Source organism: Amblyomma mixtum, chromosome 7 (genome assembly GCF_055824585.1).
Source record: "Amblyomma mixtum isolate Tamu chromosome 7, ASM5582458v1, whole genome shotgun sequence".
NCBI lineage: Eukaryota > Metazoa > Arthropoda > Arachnida > Ixodida > Ixodidae > Amblyomma > Amblyomma mixtum.
The window spans coordinates 143,163,192-143,177,442 of record NC_143018.1 but is presented as its reverse complement, the minus strand read 5'-3'; positions in this window follow the sequence as shown (position 1 = coordinate 143,177,442).

Sequence of the window (14,251 nt, the reverse complement as noted above, 5' to 3'; positions counted from 1 at the left end):
CCTGTGCTCCTCAAAAATCCGCACTGTGTTCTTCCGCCTCACAATCGTGATGTGTGGTTGCTCGGTGAAAGGTTGGCCCACAAGTAGGGGTATACACTGTGACGCGTTCGGCACGACCAGCACGGGAACGTCCGCTGTAGCTTGGTCGACCGTGAGGGTGATGTTCGTTTTCCCACACGGTGTCACATGTCCGGACCCGTAGCCCCCGATAGTGAACGGCTTTGTCAACTTCGTGTAAGAGACTCCGATTCGGTTGGCATCCTCCTTCCGCAGAGTTACGCATTGGCTACCGAGATCGACGTATGCTCGTATGTCGCAGCCGTTCGCTTTCGCCATCATAAAGTACTTTTCGTTCGCCTCTTCAGCGGCTCGGAGGTCAAAGCCCAACACGTTCTGAGCGACGCGCGCTCCTCTCTACGTTTTTGCCCTGCAGTCTTTTTCTCCGTGGCCCACTCGTCCGCAAGCGTTGCATCTCGCCTTTCGCTGTGGGGCCGGGCAATTGAGGGACACGTGACCGTACTCGCTGCAGTTGAAGCAGAGGGGCTCTCCTCTTTCATTCCATGGCGGCTTCCTCCTCGCCTTCGGAGAAAGGTTCTTGTGGTCGGTAGTGTTCAAGGCCGACGCCATTGCTTCGCTTTTGTTGCCATGGGCGTTGGCATATGCGGGGAAACGAGAGTAGTTCGGGGGACCACTTGATTTTGAACTTTTGGAGGCAGTGTTTCCCAATCTTTCTTCGAGGCGTTTCAGGCAGTGCAGAAGGTCTTCCGGCGACTCGTACGTGCGTACGCTCACTGCTCTAATCACGTCGTCATCGTATAGCCCCGTGATGAGGTATTCAATGCAAGCTTCATCTGTGAGGTTGCAACGGCGAGCTTTCGAGAGCTTGTCGTAGTAATAACACTCGATAGGCTCACCGCGCTTTTGTCGTCGCTCCTGCATTTCCCGATGGAGTCGTTGGAATCCCGCTGTCGTGGGAAAGGCGCGCTTAATTTCTTTTTTCCATTCCGGCCATGTTTTGTTGACGGAAGAGAGGGAGTCATACCAAGTCTTCGCAGGCCCTTCCAACCTCGAGAGTGCGTTGCCAGATGTCAGCCGGTCGGACCAATGGTAGACTTGGGCCAAGTCGTCCACGCGTCTTATCCACGCGTCTACTGTCGGAGAGCTGGATGACACTGGATCAAACGGTGGCACTAACCGAGCTGTCTCTCCCGCGCCGATGATGGGTGTGGCCGCTGCTTGCTGCGTCTGAAGCAAGGCAATTCCGTTGATGGCTTCTCTCACTGCTGCCTGAACGCTGGCCTGCAGGATTTCCGCCACGTTAATCGTTGACTGAGGTATCGGAGGTAAGTTTCCACTTGTCACCGCGTTGTCGGATCCGCCTTGCCTTGAGTCGTCGGCGTCGTCGCTCCCGCCATCGCTGCTCGGTCGTCCGCCATCTTCGTTTGCCATATCCGTTGAAGATGCTCCGGTGCGGGTGATAGGCATGGTGGGGCTTGCCAGTTGACTTCGTAAGTTCGGGCGAACGTTGACTCTATCCCACTTCTGAATTGTTAGGATAAACGAACAATTCAAAAGACGTTTATTCGTCTTTCCGTTACAAAGGGTCACTGGGTTAACAAGAGGCAGTGTTGCTTCTTTCGTGTCCAACACCTGAGTCTGTTCTTCACGCGCCGCGCGAGCGCTCGTCCTCCTCATCCTCTCCTCACATCACTCTCTCCTCCCACGGCGGCTCGGGTTGCTCTGACTCAAAGTTCGGGTTGCTCGCCCTCCGGAGAAGGATCTCGGTCGGCGGGGATGAGCTGGCGCTTACACTAGGTAATGAAACAGACCTCTACTTGTGTTAACAATAGGAACTTCCCCATTTTGTGCAAGCGAACAATGTTCCCCTCTTTCCAGTTATCCAGGAGGATACATGTTACCCAATGACTACAAAAAAACTTTTTCTTAAGAGTGGTCAAGGGTATACACAAGTATTTCTTGAGAAGTTTAGGTTTTTTCCACTTTCACTGAGAGATGATAGCTTTACATTTTTTAAGCTTTTTTTCTAGTGCTAATTAGATCGCAAATAGTAAGGTTGAGTCTGTGTAACGCTGCCAACAGGTAAGCTTGGAAACGAAAAGGACAAATCGGCGTCAAATGAAGGCGAAAAAAAATGGAATTGAGTTCAACGTGACAACCGTATCTTTAACTGAGAGCGCGACCACCTGACATGATGTCGATGTGTTATTTAGTTCTCATCAACGACGTCGAAGAATCTGCAAAGGCCACTTTATGTTAAAGCAGGTAGTGTTTGGCTGCTCGGTGACCTGTCGTACAGTGATACGAGACAAACCTTTTCTAGCAGTTAATCATCATCCTATTCATCATCAGCCCGATTACGCCCACGGCAGTTAGTCTGGCACAATTAAATATGCGTTTATTCAGTAGCCGTTTTAGTGCCCTCATAAACAACATTAAGTGTGTACAGTTTTGAAAGTGCGTAGCGAAACATATATTTCAGTCAGTTCATCAAATTTAATCAATTCTTCTTATCTAAATCGAGATATTCAATTAAGCGGCCTCCGACTAACCATGTGCTGTGGTCGCATCGATAGACATTGTACTTCCTTTGGTAGCTTAAAATTTCGCAGTTCTAAATTTTTCCAGGCAGCCACGTTATTGTTAAGTCCCTCATAGCCTGAGTTGCTTCGGGACGTTAAACCCCAATAAACCAAACCAAACCAAACGTTTTAGTTAAGGTAACAATACCGAATGAGCACGTGTTATAAAAGCTGAAAGGCGATCTTTTTCGTTTGCAGCACTTCGAATGTTGTTAAGCAAAAAAAATTCTCTCGTCGAACAGTGCTCATGGGCTCTACTTCATAGTCTCCTGAAATCTGCATTAGAAGACTAAATAATGATCAAGTCTGGAGATTTATTTCGTCTCATTCCAGGCGCAGAAATAAGATAAGTGATCGGACACAATATAAAGGTCTGCTTGATAATAAAATTTCTTTTGAAGTTCAACCCATATTTCTCTACGCCAGCTCGGCGAAATCAAGCAACTTTTACAAGTGGTTTTTGCTGCTTTGCATAGGTATTCACCTATAGAAATGCCCGAATATCGCGAATTCGGCACTTGTGAAAAGGTAGGCTCATTATTTTTAATTAATTCAAAATTGAGATTACCGAATCTCCTAAACGAATGTCCTCACTCTTAGTGCGCAAGAAAGAGTCTCGCCGGCTTAATGCATGTCAAACGACTCAGAAGTTATTCATTAAATCTTTATTCGAGACAAACCATCCCTCAGGTGCACAGCTGGAGATCCCGTAAAAGGAAAGTGTAGCCCTCCGGGGCAGATTATATTAGCCTAAACTTCATTGAAGAGCGGCACTTTCATTATGAGTTGCAGTTGCAACCAAGAGTTTCCAGTGGATTTTACTGCTGAACGTATTGATAGAGACGCGCGTCGGTCTGAAATGCTTGAGAGGCTGCTTCGGTGAAGGATGCTTTGGCGGAGACTTGAAGACGTGTAGCGCTGAGGGAAGTCAGTCGGACTGAAACGCACAAATCATTTCACTGTTGCCATTCGTAGACCACTGAAGAGCAGAAACAGGACAAATTAGAATCAGAGAATAAAGTCGTGAACAGCATCATGGAGGCTGTTGAATATATGCGACGAACTGTTCACAGGTCGATAATAAATGATTAGTTAAGCTCTCATTTTGCTAAAGGTGATACAGACCCATAACATTTCTAAATCGGTCGTAAGGGTTACTCTCAGTAATGGTATGCTTCACGAAATAGCTATCAAGCCTCAACCGGTGCATCTATCCTCACGGTCGCAGCTTTGTATGTCCTGCTTTTAAGCAGAGTCCAACATTTCCCAGTCTCGTGCCGTTTCTCTATGCAATGATTTTGTTAGAAATGCTGAATGTGCTTCGATGTAGCTTGTATTTACGTAATGTGATCTTGTTTAGTGAGGGCACTTCCGATGTCAGTAAACAGAAATGAAATGGTGAGTTCCACACTCCCCTCGTTAATTTTAATAAGGGAGCGCTCACTGAACAAGGTGGCATAAGTGTGTTCAAAAGCAAGGTGGGGCGCCTACCAAACCAAAGGTAGAAAGGGCAATAGCCTGTTCTGTCATGAAGTGAAGATTTATACGCAACCGTCACATAGGGCACGGCTGTGTCCCAATCTCGATTGTCTGGCGACACTTATAGGGCTAACAGGTCGGTGAGAGTGTGGTTGAACCTTTCTGTAAGGTTTGTGGAAGGTAAGCTGTCGCGAGCTGGTGCTGCGTGGCACACAAACACAGAACGTCCTGAACTACTCTGGACAGAAAATAACCACCGCGGTCGGTGAGCAGTTGACGAGGGGCGCCATGGTGAAGGATGACCTCTTGTAGAAGAAAATCGGCGACATCGGTAGCGCCGCAGGTAGGCAGAGCACGCGTGATGGCGTACCGAGTCGTATAACAAGTTGCGACAGCGATCCACTTGTTGCCGGAGAGGGACGTGGGAAAAGGGCCAAGAAGGTCAAGGTCAACACGTTGAAAAGGTTCCGGAGGTATGTCGATAGGTCCTCGAAGACCGGCAGGCAAAGTAGAGGGCCTTTTCTGACGTTGTCAAAAGGTCGCGAGCGGCAACGTAATGCTTGACGAAACGATACATACAAGCCAAAAGAAGCGGTGCCGCACCCTAGCGTACGTGCGAGACACGCCAAGGTGGCCGGCTCTCGGCAGGCGGTGCAGTTCTTCAAGGACAGAAGAGCGTCTACGGAGCTCAGCTTGTAGAGTAGATGTCATCAAAGATGGGTGGTAAATATGAGTTGGGGCACTTTCGTTGGTGATATCGGTGAGATCAGCGATCGCTAAGAGACAGGGCAGGGCCTCAGCGTCTTCTAGGTCAGGTGGTTCCACAGGGTATTGGGATAAACAGTCAGCGTCTTGGTGGTGACGCCATGACTTGTACACGATAGAGTATGAATATTCTTGGAGGCGCAAAGCCCAGTGACCAAGGCGACCAGTTGGATCTTTTAGTGAAGACAGCCAACAGAAGGCGTGGTGATAAGTAACAACAGCGAATCAACGGCCGAACAGGTAGGGTCTGAATTTAGCTACTGCCAAGGCAAGGGCGTGACACTCGCGCTTAGTAATGAAGTAATTTTGCTTTGCGGTGGAAAGTAGGCGGCTGGCATAAGCGCTGACTCGATCTTGACCCCGTAGACGTCCGGTTAGCACGACGCCGATCCCATATCCGGAGGCGTCTGTGAAAACCTCTGTTAGAGACGACGGGTCAAATTTTGCTAAGATGGGCGGAGTGGTCATTAATGAACGAGGGATGAAAATGAGTTCTCTTGAGCAGGGCTCCAGATAAAGGGGGTGTCGTTCTTATAAGGTTCGGAGAGGGGCTGAGCGATGCCGACGAAATCTTTCATAAAACGGCGAAAATACGAGCACAAGCTCACAAAGCTGAGCACATCTTTCAACGACTTGGAAGAGAAAAGTCGTTGACGGAATCTGGACGTACACCAGAAGCGTCGACAAGGTGCCCGAGAATAGTGAGTTGGCGGCAACCGAATTTCCATTTCGATGAGCTCAGCTGGAGTCCGTCGCTAAGGAACACTTACCTTCTTACCAAGCTTACCTTCAAGAGTGACTGCATTTCATCGCATGTGAAGGCTGGCTTCCTTCTACGCGCAGCTCCGCCATTCATCCTACAACCGCTTCAATGCCGGGAGGCCACATAAATCGGGCAGGTAAGTCTTGTCTCTACTAACGCGATAGTGACACTGCAAGATTAGTCACACAGCCACATAGCCGCTACGACTGTTTTTAAGTCAGCCAACCGTCGAGGCCCTGAAGACGCATCTTCTAAATCAGTCCCTGCCCCAAAAACGAACGCGTGGTGCTAAAGGAACTGGCCCGAGACCATTCAGCGCAGAGAGAGACCGCGGTCTCGATGTCATTACAACGTTGACGGTCTACAGACATGTGGCTGCATGCAGTAGAGGGGTGCCAGCACTCCTGCTGCTAGTCCTCACCGTCCAGCAGCTGCTCGGAGTAACGCAAGCCGAGTCTCAACTGACGCCGGAACGATTGCTTCAGACGTAACTTTGTCAACTCTAGTGAAGCCATGACCGACCACGGAGTCGTAGCATGCGCCGCGCTCGCTATTTCCTGCGCCTACAGGTGAACCAGCCCAATGTCGACATCCAGCCCAAAGAAAAAGACGCAGTTTATCGCAATGCTGAGATCGCTTATCAAAGTCAAGCACATTGATCTTGTCTAGGCTGCATTCCTCAGCAGCACGAAATGCACAGAGGGACTCGACATGCTTAGTGAAGTCGTCGAGCCCTACAGTAGAACGCACAAATGCTGCTACAGCATTTTCATTCCAAAAACAACGAAACACTCATTTTTCAATGTAATATCCTGCACTCGGCTCCCGCGTTAGATAAGTTCAAGATTGCCTTTACAGACAGAAAATTTGTAACCTTGTGATTTGTGAAAGAAGTTCTGAAGTTACATTTCATGTTCTGATTACCACGCGTTTACATAGACGAGTACATTGCCCCAACGGTGAAGAGGTGTATCTTGAAAATTATGTTTGTGGGTTTGTATGTACCCCTAACGAGTCGCTCTTACATCACAAGACTCTCTCACTGTAAGACCCCTGCCGTATTGCATCCTGTTTTTTTGATAATCTTTTGAGCCTTCTTTGCATGGCCAACATTGCACTGCCTTACGACCGCCTAGAAACATTTATGCTGAGTGGCGATGTATGCGCCTAATTGAAGAAAATGCGTTGCCCAAACTTTTGATTTCCCTTAAAAAGGCACGGCACATTGCAGACATCTTTATATCTACCTTTGTTGCCACTTAACTCTTCTTGCTACTTCCAAGCACCTACATGCTTCTGCCTGTTTTACTACTTGCACAAATTTGCTCGTGACTGCCTGGCGCTCTAGGACTTCTCCGAAACGCTGTTCACTCAGCGAGAAGCACTGCATAACGCCGTCGAGCAGCCAAGGGAAGCTCGCACGAGAGGGTGGCTTCCTCGCTCGCGCGCCACTCTGATACCTTCGCGCCTGTTGCCTGCTCACATTCCGCCTCCCCTTACGTCTTGTACGGTAGACACCCGCCGGGTTATTTTCGTGGCAACCACCTCTGAAATCTCTAAATTTGTAAAAAATCAGCTTGGGAATTGTCGAAAAGAGGCAGATAAGCCTGGTGGGTGGGACCGATATCGAGACGATTACTCTCGGTTGGTAATAAACCAATATCAGCGTTGTTATTAATTGGAATAGAAGTCGTATGGTATGCCATGTTCCCGCAAAGATATGACAGTATAAGCCGCCTAGCGAATTGGCTTTCTGTCATCTGCAGTGCTACCCTCGCGTGGGGTCGCTGCGCTAGGTTGGTCGCAGAATGGGAACAAGAACGACGGATGACGTCTTTAAAGCCTTGGTGTGTGAACATGACGGAAACCTTCATTCATACACAAGTGGTCAGACCTCAAATCGCTGACTTGGACGACTTGATGCGGGCGAAAGATAACCCTGATAGCACAGAACTTCGAGCTGACGAACACAAAACACGGGATGTGCTTTCCAGCTGCAGGAATCAGAGCAATGTGATGTAGAGAAGTCCCATCTACTATGCAGCCCGGTTCACTTTAGTGGTCATTGCGTAGTTTTATTCCGTCTACCGTCAAGCTGCCGGCAAGGGTCTGCAGATTAAAGCTGGCGCTATGAGGGCGCAGGCGACGAGCATAACGCACTTTCAAAGAACGTGCGCCTCTATTGGCTGAGTTTTTATTTCAGGCCGCAATGCGGGAAGCCCATTTAACAACAACATCACGTACGACGAGCACGATGAGCTCGAGGGGCAGACTAGTCATGGATAGGCTCGACTAGACTTCTAATTGCATTTTCTTTTATATACCTGTAGGAAAACTTGAGGAATTCGAAATTGTGGGAGAAGGCTTTTCCATTCTAGCGCCTCGTGTCTAAAAGGCGAAACCCGCATCGCCTCTGTTGCTTGCAGGAGAAAAAAAGCAGAACAGGTGGTATGAGGGGTCTTACTTCAGAATTGTCCCCTGGTCCTGTGTCATAGAAGCCACGGATTTCAATCGTCTGTTGGCAGTGACTCGAGCATTGTATGGTTGGCGAGTAGACCTCACCATTGACTGCGTATCGCAGCCAACAGCAGGCAGTGGTGACGTCCAGTTGCCTGCATTTGGCAGAACTCTGTGAAGCTCCTCACCAGGGGCTGCCATTGGCTGCAGACCGCTTCCAATGGTGAGATAGGTCGCCAGCCACTAAATGGTCGGGTCACTTCTCATAGGCGCCTCAAAACCATGGGAATATCTTGGTGTCCAAAAACGGAGGACCGAATGGATGTCGGGCAGTTACGGAATGCGGCCACAGGTTGCCGTGGCGGGGCATTTCAAGATGGTAATCCTATATCGCATACTATTTTTGGCTCTCTTCTTAGTGATAAGCATACCTACGGAGCTCAGCTAGGGGAATAACGCCCCTGCTTTATAGCCATCGCATCACCATTAATATGGCTGCGCCAAGGCAAATGAGAAGCCCCCCTTTGAAATGCCAAAATAATACACTGGCTCATTGTGTTTCACGTTCTTGCAACGGAAGGCGGGATTGTGCAACGTTCCAGCAGCTCTGCATTCTTTCGAATCCCGAGATACTTGCTGGTTGGCTCGAAGCTGCCATTTCATTGCCCTTCGCTACAAACAGATAATGGCGAATTTCGGCATTTTCCAAGGAATTCACATCAGCGAAAAAGCTGATATGGTTGATATTGGAATGAAATCCGGCCACCATTTCTACTTTGAGGTAGGTATCCTCGCCTTGTGTCCTTCCGCGAGTTAACCTTTCACTAGTGAATGTTCCGAAATTCGAACATGCCCATCTTATATTTAGTTCTCTTTCCGAATACACTTTCACTCATTTATTCAATATTTTTTATTTTCGGACACTATGTGATGACTGTGGAAAACAGAGCAACAAATGCATTTATTATTGTCAAATATTTTATACGCTGAAATATTGCTGCTAAATTGATATGCCAAATAGCCAAGGATTTGTAGAGCCCTTTCGCTGGAAAAAGTTGTTAATATGAATGAAAAGGTAAAGAACAAACGCAAGAATTGTTGTTGAAAAAGAAAAGAAAAACTAACAGCTGTGTGTATTTGACTGGCGGTGAGTTTTAAACTAACTTTACATTTTTGGTAAATGACCGTTTGGCGGAACCAAAACTCAAAGAAAGGTTATTGCACTGTTGCAGTCTCGCATCGCGCTAGCATTTTCTGCTTATAAAATGTGTCGGCCCCGATATGCGGATGTTATCAGGCACCGCGTTCGTAAGCAACGCCAAAGCTCAAATTCTATTACGCTGATTAACTACAGAACGCTGGGCTCCCCCCCCCCCCCCTCCCTCCAGGTAACTCGCGGTGTCTGAGAGACGTTTCGAAGGGTTTGCGACACTTAAAAACTCGTTCCGCTTGACAACGGGATTGCTAGCACAAAACCAAATACGGGGTGCGCACAAGGTGGGCTCTTGCACAACTTCCCTCCCATCTGCCAAGCGCACACCACATCTGAAATGGACGAAAGCACCAAACCCCTCTCTGTGGCTCATTGTTTAGTTAAGCAGCAGGAGGCAAGGGCAGTGGGTGGCCACGTCATCACGTAACGGAGCCATGCGTTGCTCCTTGTGGAACGTGCTATCATGGGTTTGCTGCAGAGGCCATTTCTCAAGAAGTGCCTTCATGCGTATCACCAATTTTGAAGTGTTTATTCCGATACAGCTCGTGCGGAGGAAGATATAATCACTGAAACACAGCTATTTTCTCTTTAATGGTTTGGCTATTATTTACGGAGTTCATACCTGCAGTTAAATGGCTCTTTGGGACAGCAAAAAGAATAAATTCGCATATCGCAGACAAAAAAAGCGATTTCTGGTGGCGTTCCTATTCCGCATAATGGGAACGCTAATGTTGCAATAAATGTTAAGAAACACTTGTTTTTTAAATATTTGTGAATTGTCGCTACAAATATACGTGCTTTAAACGTTGCTTCGAACTTTATCTTTAAAAAGGTTATAAATATGTCGGGAAACCTTTCTTCAGAAGGGACATTTGCTTACTCAGATGTAGCTAATCATACTCCCTTGATCCAAACTGGAGTTGTGCTCCAAATGGCCCATGCCTGCCGTTTGTGGAAAACAAGTCTGACTTCGGTTATAGATGCGCGAAGTATCCCTCTAGTGGAAAAAGTACTGAAGAGTAATTGACAGCTGTTTCCTCTCTCCCTCACTGCCCAGAGGAAGGCAGATACTCCAGGGTGTAACCGTGCAATCACTGAAGCAGAACTCGTCAGAAACACAGCATTACGGCGCCTGTCCAAGCTTAGTCTCATCGCTTCTGGCTATAATCCATTTTCACCAAAATTTCTATTCTTTCGAGAGAAATCACCTTTCTGTACATTTTGCTAAACTGAGCCTTGTGTCAAGGCTGAACAGGTAGGTGCTGTGAAACTAAGAGGAAGTTCCCGGAATTTATTGTTTCACCTCAGAGCAATTAGGCATTCCCAACGCACACTGAACGTAATGTGCCTCTACCTTGCCAGAAAAAAAAAGCACTGCCTCGTGGGGGACCCTGGATGAGTGCACAGAAGGGAATACGCATAGCAGCAGGTCGATGGTAGAATTGCTCAAGATATATGAACCACTGTGCATAATTGTTTTAAAAGAATTGGCGGGGGCTTAGCTTTGGTTGAGCCCGGTAGGTTGCGAAAGCAGGAGTTTTATGCTGCATATGCAGCGCCTCTAGTGGGAAGAGCGCGGCGCCCCGTGCCAAGCGGCCGCCGTTGCCCGACAAGCCAAGTTTGTAGCCCTTCTCTCGCTTCTGGTATGACGTCACGCTGTGACGTCAATAGGCATGGTATGACGTCAGGGCTAAAGGTCAAACGTGCCCAGGGGCCGCCGCTACGCGAAAGGCCGTTCTCGGGAGTAGTACTGCTTTCGCAATAATAATAAATTAGGCAAATGGCTTGAAGGGAGGAGGAGGAGGAGGAGGAAAACTTTTATTCCTATTTACAGTGAGATTTCGATGGGGCGAGCCGGAAGGGCCCGCCCCTTACAAACACTAGGAGGGATCCCTAGTCCGGGATCCCTGTAGCTTCTGCAGCGGCTCAGGCTCTATAGCTACCAATGCCTGTCGGGCATGGAGTTCGGAGCAGCCGCGCAGGGCAGCTTCCCAGTCCTCTCGAGTGGGGTGGAGGTGGGGTGGGTAGGCAGGATTGGAAGGGCATGCCCACACCATGTGGTAGGTGTCCGAAAACTCCTCCTCACAGTGTGGGCACGCGCCCGAGAAGGAAGAATTGAAGTGCTTAAGTACTGCCGGGCACAGTACAGTATTGGTATAGAGGCGGAGAAGCCAGCGCTCCTCCACCCTGGTGAGGCCTTTACAGGGAGGGGGATATAGACCATGAAAGTTTTGATAAAGAGAGGTGATCTCTTTAAAGGTGATGGCCGGATTGAAATTGAATTCCGGATCAGGCTGCGGATGAGGCGACGCCCGGTGAGTAAGCGCGCGGGCGGCAGCGTCGGCTGCCTCGTTCCCCTCAAGACCCGCATGAGCCGGAGCCCACACGATGGTACGATGGGTCGGAAACCCTGTGTATTCGCATGCGTGGAGAATTTTGAAAGTACGGTCTGGAATATACCCTTGCTCAATATTGCGGCAGGCGCCCCTGGAGTCCGTAATAATGACTCGGGACTCTGGATCTGCGGCGGCCAGTGCAATGGCGATCTCTTCCGCAAATGTAATGTTTGGGGCACGGAAAGTAAGGCCCTGAACTGTAGTGTTTTGGTGGATGACGGCCGCCGTGTACCAACCCCCATGGTGTGGGCCGGCCGCATCCACATAGAAGACACCTGCCTTATGACCATATTGTTGAGAAATAGCCTCCGCCCGCGCGAGACGGCGACCATCATGGGTGTGTGCAGTCATGTTCTTCGGAAGGGGTCGCACCTGGAGTGCAAAGCGCCAGGCTTCAGGGATGCGGACCCGTTCTTCTGTATTCTCGGAAAACAACACTTCACCGTCTGGGCGGCATTTGGGAAGGCCGTAAGAAACCGAGTGTCGCCTCTGCGTCCAGACCGGTCCGGACCGGGAACAAATAGTGCGCGAAAAAGCATTCCGACGTGCGTCCGGGAAGGAACCACACGAACAAAGGAATTCAGACTGCCGTTCCTTGCCTACGTAGGGATTAAAAATATGAAGGAGGCTGGTTGATTGATTTGTTCTCGACGCACACTCCACTAGTTGTGCGCAAATGCCGGCGCTCACATTGGGGTTGATATTTATATAAGTGTTTTTTGTCGGTATTTTCCTTTGCGCCGCGCTAGAAATTATTGGTTAATTCTGTGAGTTCAGAGGAGCCTAGATCATGACCAGCGGTAATACGATGCATGCAACGAATCTGGGATATCCGGGTGGGGACCTATAGTAGTATGCGGAGGTGGGTTGAGTGTATTCGTCGATGAGTGAGAGGTGGATGAAGGCTTTATTTAGGCTAGAGCTCGCTCAAAGGTGAAGGTATTGCTCGTCGACGGCCCAGACGTCGCGATTTTTGGGATGTTTGCTTCCCTGCTGAAGCAGAAAAATTGTTTTTAATTTCAGAACACCATGGTGTACAACAAGGAGATTGATTTCCCTGCGCCATTTCCGAGAAAAACGGGCTACACGGAACGCATTTACTTTTTCGTCAGCCCTCATAAGTAAGTGGAAGATACAGTCTCTCTCCCTAGCAGCATTGCACAGATGTTTGGGGCCGGCTTAGAGGCTACCAGGAACCATAAAAAGAAACTCTCGACAAGCCTGGTTTCTAGGCAGAGGCTGATTGTCAACGCGCCTTTTTCCCTTTTTCTAAGGTTCAGGATCAGAAGTTGCACCACAATAACCAACATATCCGCAGTTTTACCATACAAGTGCTTGTAGTTTTCTTCCAAACAACGCACTGCATTGATTTTCAACGGTTGTATTAGTGCTTGGTAGGAGGACACGACAAACATTTAAAGCAAGATTGTGCTACGCAAAGGAGGGCTGGTTCCTTCCCATGATTGTTTTTACAACTCTATCTTAAAAATTCCTCAGGTTACACGCAATTAAAAGCGGTGCCCAATAAATCTGAACATGTCACGACACCGGTCTCGTTCAATGTTTCGACGCATTGTCTCCAATCGTAACCAAGTAGCGCTACCCTTTTTGAGGATGATGACGGCCTCTGCATCTTTCCGGTCTGAAGCTGCGCGAATCAACGGGCTTTACACTAGTGCACTCTGCCTGCGCACGAAGTGTCTCATCACAGCACAACGCCAGATCTGGTGACGGTGCGTGCTCATGCCAATTTTAGACAATTTTCACTGGCATAGCCGACCAAATGCCTTCTTCTTGAAAAAAAATGACTGCATCCGGAGACAATCAGGGGCCTTGTTTTTTTTTTCACCAAAACTAAGTCTCAATTTCGCCGCTTGTGTAGAATATGAATGTTTTGAAACAGGAATGGCTTTAAAAACTGTGTTCTGTGGCGTATCAGGACGCTGTGGTCATTCTCGTGTATCTGAATCGCGCGGAAAAATCTACTCATTTGCCTGCGTGATTGTTTATTGCTAAATATGTCTTTTATTATCCTCAATAGTTCGAGGCCGCAAGACTTTGGGGCGCTGATTATAAAGTCGCTGAATTCTTTCTCTTTTCCACTTCGTAAGCCAGAAGTGTTGTGTGTGCGCACAGAGCAGGAAACAAACTTATATTTTAGGTCAGCCAGAAGTCAAAACAAAGCAGAATTGGCTAACTGAAGCTACTGATTAACTAAAACGCGTGGTGACAGCTTTGCTGTGCCTCCTTTTTCTCTTCACGTTCTGTTCATTGTTTTTCTCGTTTCTCTTCCGCTTTCTCATCGCCCTCATTCTTTTCTACTTTTTGCCTGACTTCTGTACATTTCTTTTTTTTTCTCTTGTCTTTCACCTATTGTGCACTGACCTTGCTTCTTTTTTTTAATGCGACGTTTATTCCCTCAGGGAATAAAAACGGCATGTAATTACAGATGAGGATGCCTAAGTAAATGAGAAAAGGTTCACTGATCTAGTGAAGTCGATCAGTGAACGACGAAGACGTCCATGTGTCCAAGCGGTGTATGAAGCACTATTGTCGAGCGAAACACCCGCTGCCGTCA